Raw genomic sequence first — 11,160 nt, forward strand, 5'->3', positions numbered from 1 at the left:
GGGATGCACCTTGGCTGGGATGGGTACACTGTGCTGGTGATTCTGAGCAAGAAGTAAGGCACAGCAGTGAGGTCAGGGGGTCTCAGCCTGCCTCATGCCCAAGCTCCCAGTGTGCTGTCTGATAGCAGACAGGTCGGTGCATTTTCTCCATCCATCCTCACGTCACAAACTTGGGGGCAAACTCTGTCATTCTCAGCACGGTTCTGTCATCGTGATGTTCCCCCATAGTTACTGGAACACAAAAAACCATTAGTGCACTGTCGTGTGGGACAAAGCAAGTGGAGTCACGTCCTGACCTCTCCTGTGCTGATGGTGATGCCCGTGTACAGAAATGTGCCGAACCCCGAGCTTTGGAGTTGGCTGGCAATGACAGAAGGCTGAGGGTTCTTTGCTGCTGGAGTGAATTGGAGTTTTCCCAACTTTCCTGCTTCACCTGTTAAGTGTGAATTTCTCAGATTTCTGAGCATTGTGGTACTCTATAGGTCATTCTAAAATAAATTTGTTTCTATTTTCTTATCAAGTTAAGAATCGAAGACTTTTGAGCAATTAAATAACCTGTTCCAGAGATTACTAGTTTGCATCTGTGAAAAAGCAGCTTGTGATTGTGACTTAGAGAAACAGCATTTGCTGATCTAATGGTCTGATGTAAGCACAAGGCTCCAGAGTGCTGGATCACCCACCTGCAAGGCCAGTGCCTGTTTGCTTGTATCTCTGACAAGCTGCCTGCTTGAAAAGAAGCTTTTGGGATGTCTCTGACTCTTTCCGGTAGCCAGAACTCAACGAATCACTTTGAAGACTTCTTCACTTCCAGCACATCTGCTCGTCAAGACCCAGTGTACTCAGACTTCTTTCTGAAGCCATTGGAGGAGTCCATGTTTCAATGTAACCCAGCAATCAACAGATAATCCCTTCCTGCCTTGTACAAAAAAGGGCTGTATGATTTGGGAAGAGCTCTTTTCTAGACAAGAGTGTTCTCTCCCAAAAGGAAGAATGAACTGTGTAATATCCATTAATTCAAAGCTAAGGGAAAAGAGAAACTGTTTTGGTTTTTAAATGTGTAAGAGCCATGTAGATACTGCAGTGGCAGAGCCCGTAAAGATAAGAGTTTTATTTCTGTTTGTACTCCTGAGTGGCTGTTTGATCTGTGACAGATCACTTCATTACTCTGGTCCCATCTCCTCACCCGTAGCAAGGAATAATAGGAAAGAAAAGAAGAAAAATGCCTCTCCAGCCCTAATTGTTACCATTCTTTGACACGTTGCATTAAATGTTCATGAGCAGGATGTCACCATTGGAACCCAAAATCTTTCTTATTTATCTTTAAAGTATTGGGATTATATCGAGTCCAAGAGGGAATATGAAAGTGTCAGCTTTGATGGGTTTATTAGTGTGTTAAAAACATGAGTGCTGTGATTAATAGGCAGTGGTGGCTTTGAAATGTTCTGAATGCCTCTGGGCTGGCTGCTTTCCTTGCTCAGTCTGAAAGAGAGATTTGCACACGTGCTGCATCCCCATGAGCACAAATCAAAGGTGATCCGTGCCTCTTGTTAATGTGAAGTTCCCGTTCTGATGGAAGTTTGGAACAGACAAGGATTACTGCAGTACCTGTCATCATCAGCACTGCCTGGCTGATTTCTGGGCTTTGTGCTTTCTTCTGGACTGCAATTGCAGCCTGGGACTCAGAGGGCTGATTTTAATGGATCTCAGAGAAACATCCTTTGTCATTAGTCTCAAAGCCGTTCTGGGGAGAATCTGTGCTTCCTACTGAAAATTGGTAAGGGTTAACAATCCCAGAAAGGTTGAAGGCTGTTTCTGGAGCACTCAGCCAACAGAGCTGATCAGCAAATCATAGAGTCATAGAATGGCCTGGGTTGCAAAGGAGCACAGTGCTCATCCAGTTCCAACCCCCTGCTGTGTGCAGGTCGCCAACCAGCAGCCCAGGCTGCCCAGAGCCACATCCAGCCTGGCCTTGAATGCCTGCAGGGATGGGGCATCCACAGCCTCCTTGGGCAACCTGTTCCAGTGCCTCACCACCCTCTGGGTGAAAAACTTCCTCCTAATATCCTACCTAAACCTCCCCTGTCTCAGTTTAAAACCATTCCCCTTGTCCTATCACCATCCACCCTCACAAACAGCCGTTCCCCCTCCTGTTTATCCGCTCCCTTCCAGTACTGGAAGGCCGCAGTGAGGTTTCCCTGGAGCCTTCTCTTCTCTAAGCTAAACAAAGTGGTGTGGGCCTTTCTCCAGCGTGGATTTAGTTTTTGTGTTCTGTTTCTTTTCAGCTGGTGTGAAGTTCAGAGTCCTCGAGCAGCAGGATGGAAAACCTCTTCGACTCCTTATGCAGGTGAGCTGCGTGTGCCCTCGGTCACACTTCTGCTGTAAGCACCCCTCCAGCTGACCCCCAGATCCTTTCCTCTTCTTGAGCTCTGAACTGGTCCCACAGCTTAGTGCCCTTTGTGTAAGGACCCCACTTCAAGGATTTCATCTGTGAAATACTGAAACAAAGGAGGTACTTTTGGCCAGCTTTCTGGTCTTCTAAAGTGCCTACTGCTTTCTCACCTTCTAAGCGCCTTGGCTGACTCTTCTGTTTGGAGGAAATGCTGCATCCTATGTGATGTGGGAGAAATTTGAGAAACATGAAATATCATGTCAGTACTGCCATACTTTGTGGCTGCATGCAGCTGCACCTTAATAACTGCTGAACACTGAGACGAGCAGAAGAAGACAGCTGAACCATCTGGAATGAAGGATAGTTAAGGGCTAGTGAAAGATTTTCACTTCCAGATGTGCTGAAAAGCTGTAGTTGTACCATGAGGCAGTCAGGACAGATATGTGGATGAGACAAGAGAGGGAAGGGCCTCCCGTTGTTCTCCTTAGTTGCCCTTTTGGAAGAGCATTTCCACGCTCTGTCACCAGAGATAATAAATCAGTTTCCTTCTGCAAAGAAATGATGTGATGGTAGCAGTGAGGTTCTCGTTACACTCTCAGGAGTGATTCTGTGAAACTCTCCTTACCCGACTCTGCCGTATTTCAGGGTCGCTGTTTTTGCTCTTTGCATCTTGGGAAGAAATCTGTGAGTCAGTATATGGAATTATAGAAACCATTTGCACGCTGGGAGGATGTGTGGGAAGGAATTAACCACAACTTCCCAGATCTTTTGCTTTTTCCATCACAGGTCCAACCCCAGCCCCATTGTGGCATAGGTCAGCTCAGCACTGAGCTGGCACATCATCCAGCAGCGATTCAAAAGGGAATCCCTCCTGCAGGTGTCTGCTGGGGCAAAATGAGTGTTTTTAAGGCACGCTGCTCCCACTTCGTTTCGGTAGGATGGTGGTGGGAGAACCAAAATCTGTCATTCTCCTTCCCCAAAAAACTCCATAAAAAGGAAACTGTGGCCACGAGTGGTGAAGCAGAGGAGCAGCTGAGCAGTTTGGCAGCAGTGTGTTTGTGAGCCGAGGTGGATAGCTGCTCCAGAGGAAAAATAGCAGGACTGAGATAGAGAGCAGAGGCAGTGAGTCATATGAATGCGATGAATTTTCGCTGCAGCGAGATCCATTTGCTATCTAGAATATAGCATAAGTCATCGTATCAAAAGGTGGAAGTGCTTGAGTGGATGTCTCTTTTGGCTTTCTGCTCAAATAATAATGAGCACAGAGTTGGTAAAGGCACTTTTTTTACTCCCTTTGTGGTGGTGGAAATGAAAAATGGGCTTCTGTCAGAAATTCTGCTGAATATGCCGCTTTCTGATAGGTCTTTTGAGAGGAAAATCTAAAAAGCCTGTTTTTAAGTGACATGCTGAAGTTCTTATCTGTGCTACACGGTGATTTTCCCTTCTAGCAATATCACAGTGGCTGTGTCCCCTCCCCATATGGAGGCCCTCTGATGCCATGCGTGATCAAAGTGTGGTTACATGCATGTAACCATGCCTAAAGTAATTGAAGCTGCAGGTGACTGTTACAATCCAAGCTGCCCTTTGAGGCACTGGTAATGGATGAGAAATCAATAATGCTGGGTTTGAGCATTCGCGTTCAGCTTGTGGTTCAGCCAAGTAGTTACTTTTATATTTAAGGAACGCGATGTCCAGGCACAGGCAGGTGGGGGTGATGCTCCCATTCCAGATGCTACTTGATTTTCTCCGTAGCTGACATAGCTCAGTGTTTTCATTAGTGTTTAAAAGCATTCGTTTCAGTCCATGAGAAGGATTCCTGGCAGCGTGGCTCAGCTCAGTGAGAAGACACGACGTGTTTAATTCATCTGTGTACCTTCTGCCAAAAATGTCATCCTTCAGAGCAATTACTTTGAGAAGGGTTAAGCGAAAGAGGAAAGGAAAAGGGAACAGCTCTGTTAGGAAACAAAGGATGCATATGATATCAGGGTGTAGTATAACTTTGAAGGACAGAAACTGCAAAAAAGGAACTCATATTGCAGCTTCCCTAATAAACAGTTGCCTTTCTTTTGCTTGTTTGTTTCCATTTATAATAGCAGAGACAAAATATATTGCGCTGGGGTTAAAATGATCTCCTGTTTCTTTTCAGCAGACAAATGTTACCACTCAGTATCATCTCTCTGCCCAGGGAAACATTGTGTGCATCCTTCCAGCCCACATAGCTAATAGCCAGAGGCATCCTGTCCTCCTCCAGTGTGTGCTGCGTGGAGCTGAGGAAGCAGGCAGTAATCATTGCTCAAGTTTTACTGTGCTGGGATTTTGTATTTATTTATTTTGTGTGCACGTTTTGTTTTCTAACTGGGGAGAAAGGGATGGTTTCTTCCGTCTCCCTTCTTTCTCTCCTCCCTTCTTTCTCATCTGTTTTTCCTAATTGCCCACGGCCACAATGCAATGAGGTTGGTTATAATGTCGAATAAATGCTCTGGTCCATCCCTGGCCATAGGGCTGTGTTTGAAATACGAGCTGCAGTAGGTTGGGTTGCCCATGTGTGAGCTCAGCTCTTGGGTTTCGGGTACAAACGTCCATTTGGGTGGAATTCAGCTTCCTGTGAATCTGTTTGAATCACTGTCTTGCAGCTGGGCCCTGTGCTAGGTCTGTTCATTGCCTTGCCCTGGCCTTCTTCTAAACTTCACAGAGGTGCTTCTGGGCACAAGCATTTTCCTCCTTCTGTACTTTGAAACACATTTGATGAAGATCTCTGAGACTAATTCTAAAGAACTCTCTGCTTAATCTCCCTTTCTTGAAGCTCCATCTTTGCAGGCACCCATCCTTCATCTCTTCTCTCCCCATGAGCACAGCAGAGCTGAAGCAGGCTAGTGGCATGAACAAACTCCCAGAAAACTGGTCATTCATCAGTGAACAAAAGAAAAATTCAGCTTCTGAAAAAGCAGTGTCTGTGTGTGTGTTTTTATTGCCTCTGTCTTTCCTGTGACTGCATTTTCCACCATGAATTATAACCTCTTTCCTCGATCACGCAGCTGCTTGCTTGGTTCCAGCATAACTGAACCCTTTTACTAGAGGAGGATTTCCTTCCACCTCTCCCCTCTGTCCAGACTTCCTGAGGCTCTGTAAGTCTCCTTGCCTTGGCACCTCTCACAGTCTGTTTTCTGACACCACTGTTACTGTGTGATCATCTTCACTTTTCACAGACTGTCTGTTGCTGTGCATCCTTCCCATGCAGCTGGACTTGTCCAGACTGGCTCCTGACTTCGGCTATCTCTCTGCCCAGAAAAGTACTTCACTGGAATGAGAGTTTCCAAGATCTGATGTTTTCCCTTCTCCAGCTAACACATCTGCCTGACTGTCCCCATCATCCAAAAAACCAATACAGAAACTCTGTGACCTCAGTCAGAGGCTGTGAGCTTGCATAGGCAGGGACTCCGGGCAGATCTTTCTTGGGACAGGGATTGAACTTGCATTGAAAACTATGAACTCAGCCAAAGAGATGTATTTTAAAATGACATTGAGCAGCCCTGCTTGGTATTGCTTTGTATCCTTCCTGTTCTGCTAGGACACGATTCCATCAAGTGCTCAGTGAGGTTCAGCTTAAAGAATAGCTGAGGACCAGGGGCTGGCACCTTAAAGCAGTTGGCCATTAAAAGGGACATTCTAACTGATATGGAGAAGTTGCTACAACTTTAGTGCATTCCCAAAGGAGTACAGGTGTGTGCAGTGAAGCCCCCCCCACCTCTCCAGCCACTACAAGCTGCTAGTGCAGCAAGGTGACAGTCCTGCCTCTCACTGTAAGGTGAGCAGCTCTCAAATCCTTCTGACATTTACATCTGCTTCTCTGCTGGAAAACTAATAATACTGTTTGCCAGGCTTGATTTGTTAATGTTTCAGGGCATTGTAGAAGGCTAAATAGCTTTAACTAGCAGGGAGGGAGTTTGACATCTTCTGTACCTGTGTGATGTTCTAACAGAGGCAGTGCTACACAAAAGTTGTAGTTACTGCCTCGTCTCCCTGTCCCTCTTGCTTCAGGGCATTTTCACTGCTGCTGTCTCTCTTTCTTCTCATAGATCAACCCTCTATCATATGGCAATGTGGTACAGACATACAGGCTGCCGACCTACAGCTGTTACCCCAAGGATTCCTGGGCATCCCTCTGCAAGAAGCTGTTCCTTGGAGAGCTGATCTACCCTTGGAAACACAAAGGAGAGAAACAGGAGTAAAAAAAAGCAAAACCAAAAACCAAAAAATAATTAAAAAAAAAACACAACAGAAGAGCCAGGACTGAAAGACTTGGTTAGAAAAACATATTGACTCCTAATGCTTTTGGACCAAAGGTATCTCAGAGCCAGCAGCTGCTGGATCCTTTTAATTACATTTTGGTAACGTGGGAGGGGCTGAATTTTTAAAGACAAATATTTTTAAATATTATTCTTCAACTTTCCATTTCCCCTTCTGTGTGTTTGAACTGGTTTGGTTTCCAAGCTGTTTCTTGTTAATGCAGTGTTCACCCTGCCTGAGATGCTGGCACCGGGGGCTAATGATTATTTTTGGAGCAAAAGGTTAAACCCATCAGTGCCTCATGGAACCAGCATTTAGTGTAATCAAGGAAGTACCTCCTGAGAATTTGATGCTGTGTACATCTTTTTGTGTGAGTTCACAGAGCCATATTAAAAACAGCCCTTTTGGTGGTTCAGAATCACAGTGTTGAGGTGCATTCTACCAAAGGATGTTCTGAATCTTTTATGCTTCGACATTCGATCAAAGCAGAGAGGATCAGCTTTTAGGCACACCCTGAAGGCTGCACAGTGGGATTATTTGGGTTTGTAGGAGGTTCTTTTCCTTTGCGTTGGGCTTGGATTACATCCCCCAGTGCAGCACCAGTGCAGGTACTGAGCTTAGAAACAATGGTACCGGAGGCCCAGAAACAAAGACTGCTGTTTGACTGTGCCTACATGAGAGACAAAAGGTCTCATCGATGTTTTTCAGCAGCCAGTAGAGATCTGGGGAGAGCTGAGCCCTGAGCTGACAGCAGAATTGGAAGTGCAGGGTGCACTACCCCAAACTGCCTGAGCTGACAGCAGCAAGCTGAGGCAGCTGTGAGCCTGGGACCCTGCCAAGCCTCAGGGCTCTTTCCCTCAGCTGCAGTCTAAGGCAAAGGCAGCTTTGCAGAGCCCAGCTGAGCCCAGCTGCAGCATCTGCCAGAGGACTGCAGCAGCCTGGTGGTATGCAGCTCAAGCAGCTTGGAGAAGCACGTGCTGCAGTGTGCAGGGTCAGTACAACCCCTTGGTTCATAGGACGCAGATGGGAGCCTCTTCATGTGCTGCCTCATCTTTTGCACTTTCACATTTTTAAAGTTATTTCAGATGAAGTATTAAAAGCCACTTCTTTCCCTGGGCCTGTAGACACATTGGTCATAGGAGAGTGTTTCTGCATTGAACTGTAGCTCTGCAGTGCAGCAGCAGCTGGCTTTCCTGCATCCTGTTCTGACAGCATGCTCATTTTGATGTCTGTTCCCCTGACCAGCAAGCCACCTATTCCTGCCTTGAGGAGAGTGCTTCTGTGCACAGGAGTGTGATGTCCTGCTGGGTACTTTGCTGGTGTGCAGACATTTACAGATAGTCCTTGCATGAAATGCACACACTCTCCAGGTCTGCTTGCTTCCTCTCGCCCTGGCTGAAACAACAATGCAGTATCACTGCACCTGCTGCTGCTCTGCGCTCCCCAGGCAGCTGCATTAACTGGCAGGAGAGAGGCATGCTGGGTCTGCCCTCTTTTCCTTGGTCCCAGGGGGACCTCAGCTCTGTCCAGGGGAACTGAGGACAGATGAGGAGGGTGTGTGTGCTAGCAGTCTGCACCTTCATTCGCAGGATATGTTTCCTGTTCCAACCCCGTGCCTCATCCTTGTGCTTGGATGCATCACAGAAGAGCAGGGGTTATGGCTGCAGGGATGTCGGCTGCTTTTAGATGTCCGTGGCCAGGTCTGTTTGGTTTGCCTGTAGCTGCTCACAGCCTCTGACAACACTGCCTCTTCAGCTGTAGCATGATGGGGAGAAAATGGAGCTCTGTAGGCAGGTGTTTGGTCCGGACTTTCCTTAGCAGGCAAACACAGGAGCTGCCAAGGGCTTGCAGCTTTCTTAAGGACGTCACTAGAGGAGGCAGCATTAACAGGTACAGCTACCTGTGATGGTGTGTTTCCTTCATCCCAGTGGCACAAAGTCCCCCAGACACTGTCTGCTGCCTCTGGCTCTGGGTGCGACATCACTGGCTGCAGAAACTGGAACAGAGCTTAAGGAGGAGCACCTCCATTAAGGACACACTTAATGATCAGTGCTTAACAGCCCTGTACACTGTCCACTATTCTATTTTTTTAAAACGTCAGTGCCTGAGTATTTCCCTCTACTCCAGGTTTGAGTAGGGCTGGACTGTGATCCGTTCAGTGGGCGAATGCTCTTAGAAACGTATCTCCCTTCAGCATTAAGTCAGAGTGGTGGAAAGGCATCCTGACCTGGTGCACAGCAGAGCAGGTTTACACTTTAGCCCTTCTCGTGTTTCCACTGGAATAATTCAATGACATTCCCTTACTTCCTCCCTTGCCTCATAGCTTAGTTCACTAATGGCTGAGGGAAACTTTATTATTTTTGATATTGTGGAAATAATGTTCCTCATATGCTGCCTTTTCAAATTCTTCTGTAAAACAAAACAGCTCATAATGGTTCTAATCCTGGCTGTCCTTTGGGATCAAGTGACCTTAAAGCCCCGAGGACAGAACGAAGCAGCAAATGTGACCTTCCTGCTGGGGACCTGCCAAACACGTGAGGCGTTCCGAGACCAGGTCTGTTACTGAGGGCTGATGCTGACACCAGGGGTGGTGAGATATCAGAGGGAAAAAGATTCTGCACAATCTCCAGAGCCTGGATCTCATGGGTAGAGAGCTTTGGGTAGCCCAGCTGGGGATTAAGGGCTCTCAGTGTGTGTCATTCTCCAGTGGCATGCAGGACGGGTGCCTGAACTGCCTTACTGTTTTGGACTCGATGTCCTTATCCATGATGCTTCCTGAGCCTGTGAGTTTCTTCTGCTGGATACGTGCCACGTCTGTCCTCTTCCTTTCCAATCACTGATGTGAAATAGATTTCCCCCACCCTTTTCTGATGCAGAGACATTACAACAACTTAGCAGACATCCTGCTCGGGAACGTTTGACCTTATGTCATCCCTAATTACAAGGTATGATCAGCATCGTCTTCCACAGCAATTCAAACTGGCCCAGTGCTGGCATTTCCTTGGGGAAGAGACTGCTGGTGAGGCTGTGGCATTAATTTACCTTCAGATTCACATTATCCAGCTCAGTCCCCAGATGAGAAGCAGTAAAAGCTTTCAGGTCTTCTCTGCCTCCCACCACGCACGCCTTCTAGCAGGCGACAAGCAGGCTTTGCCAGCCGTCATTCAAAGATGATAATCTTGCTCAGTTTTTGTCTTTTTTTTTTTTCCCTAATACCACATTTTGCCTTTATTATTTATTCCATCTTATGGTTCCCAATGCTGGCACAACACTTGATCTGCCTCTTCACACAGGCGTGATTTTTGTGAAGGAAAATGTAACTTAGTGCATGTAAAATTCCATCCTAGATGGAAGTTCTGCCTTTGAGAAATACTTTCCTTTCCTAACCAGCAAAGCATGTGACGATGCTGAAAGGAAATCTCAGTAATTACACTGCACCGAGGGCTCTGTTTATGGTTTTGGGAGGTTAATCCCTGATCCATCAGCTGGGCTGTGCCTCGTACTGCTGGCACATGTGAATGTCTCATCGTTCCCAAAGAAAACAAGCACTGCACGTATGTATAACCCACATGTTAACTCACAGCAGTTAACTGAGCAGGTACTGGGGATCATTTGGGTGACCCCCCCAGGCAGGACTGGGTGAGGATGTCAGGGTGCGGACCGTGGATTGATGGGCGTATCAGGGCTCAGCCAGCCCAGCGCTCCGTGCTTCCTCATGCATTTTCAGTGACTGCGGGAACGCTGCTTTAACAAAGCCTCGTCTAAACGAGCCCTCCCAAGGGGCTTTGGATGGTGTGGCTCCGAGGCAGCAAATGAGCTCGAGCCCACGGAGGGATGCTGGGACGGTCGAGGGGGGGGACACGCAGAGGCGGGTCTGTGCACATCTCCAGACTGGCACACAGGGTTTGGTGCCCGCGGCTCCTCAGTGAGCCGAGGACCGACGCGTTCATCGCTCCCCCTCCGGCCCCTTTGCAGGTTCTCCCGCTCGCAGGACGACCACGTTCCCCGTGGAGGAGCATTCGATGGGATCGCCCTACTCGGACCCACGCCGGCCCCGAGCCCTTCCCCGGGGTGCAGAAGGGGTGCGGGCAGCCCCACCAAAACCCACCCCGCTCTGTGCACTGGGATTTGGGGACACGTGTGAGCGTTACCCCGTGCAGAGCCGGGTCGTGCTCCGTGCCCCGCTTCCTGTTAGTGAGGCATGCTTGTTTCGGAAATGACCCACGGCAGCAGATGGGATCTGGGGTGCGGCTGGGTACCACGGTGGGGCCGGGCGCCGCTTCCCACTCCGGCCCAACCTGAACCCGGGGAACCCGCGGGCTCCGTACGCCGCTACCACTCCCAGCCTCGCATTCCCATCATGCTCCGATCCGACACTGCCCCGCGAGTCCGCGTCCGCCCCGCGCAAGGCACGCCGGGACCTGTAGTTCGCGGTCGCCTCGGCCGGCCCCGCCCTTTCAGAGGCGGGTCTGGGCGGGATCGCG

The 11,160-nt window shown here is 48.3% G+C and overlaps 1 long non-coding RNA gene across 1 annotated transcript; it reads left to right on the plus strand.

Moving 5' to 3' along the window:
* Nucleotides 1-2,156: 2,156 nt before the first annotated feature.
* On the plus strand, nucleotides 2,157-7,094 carry LOC109370193. The gene is made up of 2 exons (XR_002120091.2): nucleotides 2,157-2,344; nucleotides 6,466-7,094. It is a non-coding gene; the product is annotated as an uncharacterized LOC109370193 (long non-coding RNA).
* Nucleotides 7,095-11,160: the final 4,066 nt, after the last annotated feature.

Source organism: Meleagris gallopavo, chromosome 16 (genome assembly GCF_000146605.3).
Source record: "Meleagris gallopavo isolate NT-WF06-2002-E0010 breed Aviagen turkey brand Nicholas breeding stock chromosome 16, Turkey_5.1, whole genome shotgun sequence".
Classification (NCBI taxonomy): Eukaryota; Metazoa; Chordata; class Aves; order Galliformes; family Phasianidae; genus Meleagris; species Meleagris gallopavo.